Source organism: Bombyx mandarina, chromosome 06 (assembly GCF_030267445.1).
Source record: "Bombyx mandarina strain Sakado chromosome 06, ASM3026744v2".
Taxonomy (NCBI): Eukaryota; Metazoa; Arthropoda; class Insecta; order Lepidoptera; family Bombycidae; genus Bombyx; species Bombyx mandarina.
This window is the reverse complement of record NC_143213.1, coordinates 7,997,810-8,002,145: the sequence shown is the minus strand read 5'-3', so window position 1 is coordinate 8,002,145 and position 4,336 is coordinate 7,997,810. Positions and strand designations below refer to the sequence as shown.

The window sequence follows — 4,336 nt, the reverse complement described above, 5'->3', positions numbered from 1 at the left end:
AAAATTTAGTAGTGTTGCCTTGTTCTTGTAACTAAGATGAGCAGGCGATCTCATAACCAATCGTATATTAAAAGGTTAACGAAGACTGATGTAAACGTGAATAATGATAAAATTGTAGTCCCATTTACTTAATCTAAGGTCTATCCTACGCCACAAACCGTTAATGGAGTTTTTCTTCCGGTGTCAGATTTTTAATACTGGTCCGAGACGACATAATTTTTTTTTAAGATGGAGGAATTGCTGTTTACCCGAAAAACTTTAGTTCCGCCGGAACTTGTAAGAGGCCTAACTGCTCAAGGACAGCTAATTCGCGAGTAATCTATCTTGATCGGAATCGCGAATAGTTGTTAAGGTACAAATAGCGATCAGAGGTAATCTAAAGAAACGGAATTACAAGGTTTGGAAAGCTATGTGGGTGTGGGCAGCATTAGAAGCACCATACTTGCAGCGATCCTGATCGAACGTAACCAAGTTTTGTAGATAAAGTTTATTTACAAAGGAACAATTTTCTTTATCACGTACGCTGTGACAACGACGATTTTTTGCTATGATCGATAATAGACTTCAATGCCTAGCTTCTAACTTAAAGAATCTCTCTAGGACTCTATTTCTGAGCTACCCACACCTGCCAAGGCGAGTGGATCGTTATTCAGATTAAAATCTTAAATATAAATAATTTGGCTGTTTGATTTTTTTTTAAATTAAAGGTATCATTCTTTCAATATTTTTGATACTGAATATGTGTAGTACTCAACTTATTTTGCGATCAAGTATATGGCCATATATTCAAAAGCATAAAGTATCATTTAGCGTGTGAACTTCCTACATTGGAACTGAGAAAACTACTGTTATGAATATTATATGTACCAGTGGTCCCGCAGTAGTCGAAATTCGACTATAATGAATTGAAATTATAAGTTTGAACATTATTATGGTTCTATTGTCAAAGACTATTAAACTTCTATAATCACAGATTTCGCCAAGACTACACTATAGACAAATAGTATTAAAGATAAACAATATTATCCTATTCTCAATTTGACCACAGACTTTTAGCAATAACAAAAGATTGACAATAAGCAGTATATATAGGTAATATATATGTGTGTGTATGTGTGTGTGTGTCAAATACATGGTAGGGTGTGTAATGTTTTTTTTATTGATTTAATGTATTATTATTGCATAATTTTAAAAAAAATTGCATTCTGCACTCTTTCTCTATATTCTCTATAAGTGTGGAAAATTTCATACTCCTCCGTCCGCGCAATTTTAGTAAAAAGGGGTACAATGTTTTTGCTTCACGTATTAATATATAGATAAATGTTTATTTATTTATTATATTATTTATTTATTACATAATTTTTTTTTTCGTAATTTATCTAAAACTAAAAATAACTCACATGAAATTTAACTTAAACAGTAGCCGTATTATCATTATCACAATAGAGATTCCAGTTTTTCTACAATTTTTTTCACTTTAGTATGATCATTTGAAACATGGTTCGTTAAATTTTGTCGCCGGAGTTGGGATTGCTGAGTTTACGAATCATCGAGGCTGTCATAAAACAACCATGTGGCTGGTACGTCTGTGGCATGTGAGGAGATGGGCTGAAACCGGAGCCGTTTTGTGGCAGAGGTCTGTTGAGGCAGAAACGACTACCTTGATTGTAGTTCTGAGGGCTGCTCCAACCTCCAACAAAGCTCTGTGTATTACGTTGCATTCTAAAAGTAAATTTAAATACAAATTAAGTCAATTTAATTTTTAGAATTATGTAATTAATTTATATTAAACATTAAATTAAATAAAACTAACTAAATTGGTGGTTGACAACCAGATGGCATCATGGAAGAGAAACGACAAACCACCGCTGTTAACCATCATCGCTGTTAACGATAAGACTACCCATTGTACATTTTTGTATTTATTGTTTCAAGTTTTTGTTTATTTTAGTATACAATAAAACAAATTCTCCCTTCTGTCTCTTTCTCTCACAGAGTAAAGTGAGATGGATGAGTATGAATTATGGATACAATTAAAGACGACTTACTCGGTGGCGAAGTAGTTAAAAATATTTATTGCTTCCGAGAGCGTCGTGGTTTTGATTAAGACTTTGGGCAAATAGGTTTTTATTTATTTATATAGTACATTTCTTAGTCGGTGAATGAGCGCACGGTCCCTTATGTGAAGTACCGTAGCTAATAACATCACTACATTAATGCCACCACCCCCCTTGAGACCTGAATCTAAGTTTCAACTATATAGAATAAAGAATGTTCTACTCTTCAACCCGAAATGAATTAATAATTTTCGCTAAATATAGACAGGATGGTGCTGCCTACTCGTGTAGGCTCAATTTTTTTTTATTGCCTTTGAAGGCACACGAGCGTACGGCCCACCTGATGGTAAGTGGTTACCGTCGCCCATGGACTTCAGCAATGCCAGGAGCAGAGCCAAGCCGCTACCTACCGACGCCTTTTTTTCTTTCTTTTTTCCTGCCTATGCTGATAGGCTTGAGAGGCTAAATTAGCGTTACCCTAGCGTTTAGGTGAGCTCTCGGAGCTCAAACCGGAGGTGTTGCTAACACTGGCTCTAACAAAAGCAGTGCTTCGCCGAATCTACCATCGGATCGAAAACGCGACCCACTAAGAAGATCCGGCGAGAAACTCAGTAGGCTGCGTCTGTGGTTTAATTTACTCGCCGAGCTCAAGACGGCCCACCCCAATTTTATCTGGCTTTTTTAAATCTATATATTTTTATTTATTACAACTTTTATAATTATGTATATCTCTGGTCCGTAGCACAGGGAATCTTAGTTTAGGGCTAAATAGACGTGTGTGATTTATCTACGATTACGTAAATCTAATAAATAAAAACAAAACCAAAACATATCAATGTTCGCATTAAGCAAAGTAATACTTACATTATTTTCAATTGTTGAATGAATTCGCAAATGAGGCCCTTCAAACAAGGTGTTGTTTGCGATTGCTTATTAATTTGCTGGAAAAGTGTTCAAAGCTACCTTATATACTAATGTCTTGTTGGTCCTGTTATCAATTTAATCATTATCGCCATGTGTTTCTTTTTGCAAATGGCGAAACTGAAATTTCTTTTGGATCGGTCAATATTATTTGAAGAGTTCCGTAGAGATTATTGCCTTAATTTTCCTTGGTGTAAGATAGTAGAACTTACAGATGTTACGTGATTATTAAAGCCTACGGAGACATTTAGTCTGGCCATAAATACTGTTACAATTAAAAATAAAGAAAATATTACATTTGAATTTGGAATCTGTCATTTTTATATGATTGCTCATTGAGTTTTCTCATTTTGGCGCCAATACATTGTATACAATATTTTGCGATATTAAAATGGAGTGGGCTGATAAAGAGAACCGAATCGCTGTGATTGCATTACACAAGTAGGTATGGAGCCAAATGCAATTTTTAAAACTCTCCATACGCTTGGTATTAGTAAAATGTTTGTGTACCGGGCTATTAATAGGTGCAATGAGACCTCCTCTGTTTGTGACAGAAAAAGATCTGGCCGTCCACGTAGTGTTCGTACGAAAAAGGTGGTCAAAGCAGTAAGGGAAAGAATTCGAAGAAATCCTGTCCGAAAGCAAAAGATTTTATCTCGGGAGATGAAGATAGCACCTAGAACCATGTCGCGTATTTTAAAAGATGACTTAGGACTTGCAGCCTATAAGAGACGTACTGGTCATTTCTTAACTGATAATTTAAAAGAGAATAGGGTGGTAAAATCGAAACAACTACTGAAGTGGTACGCAAAGGGAGGGCATAGAAATTTTTTGTTTACGGATGAGAATTTTTTTACAATTGAGCAACATTTTAACAAACAAAATTACCGTATTTATGCTTAAAGCTCTAAGGAAGCTTCCCAATTAGTCGACAGAGTGCAACGTGGGCACTATCCGACTTCAGTGATGGCTTGGTGGGGTATTAGCTATGAAGGAGTGACTGAGCCATACTTTTGTGAAAAAGGTATCAAAACATCGGCACAAGTGTATCAAGATACCATTCTTGAGAAGGTAGTGAAGCCCCTTAACAACACCATGTTCAATAATCAAGAATGGTCCTTCCAGCAAGACTCGGTGCCAGGTCATAAAGCTCGGTCTACGCAATCTTGGTTGGAAACGAACTTTCGGACTTCATCAGAGCTGAAGACTGGCCGTCGTCTAGTCCCGATCTTAATCTGCTGGTATTATGATTTATGGTCAGTTTTAGAGAGTACGGCTTGCTCTAAAAGCCATGATAATTTGGAGTCCCTAAAACAATCCGTACGATTGGCAGTGAAAATTTTTCCCAGAAGTCAGCG

At 36.2% G+C, this 4,336-nt stretch overlaps 1 long non-coding RNA gene across 1 annotated transcript; it reads right to left on the bottom strand.

The window, feature by feature from the left end:
- Positions 1-1,305: 1,305 nt before the first annotated feature.
- On the bottom strand, positions 1,306-3,144 carry LOC149502818 (uncharacterized). Its single transcript, XR_016323235.1, has 2 exons — positions 2,922-3,144; positions 1,306-1,722 (listed from the first exon to the last, which is right to left on the bottom strand). It is a non-coding gene; the product is annotated as an uncharacterized LOC149502818 (long non-coding RNA).
- Positions 3,145-4,336: the final 1,192 nt, after the last annotated feature.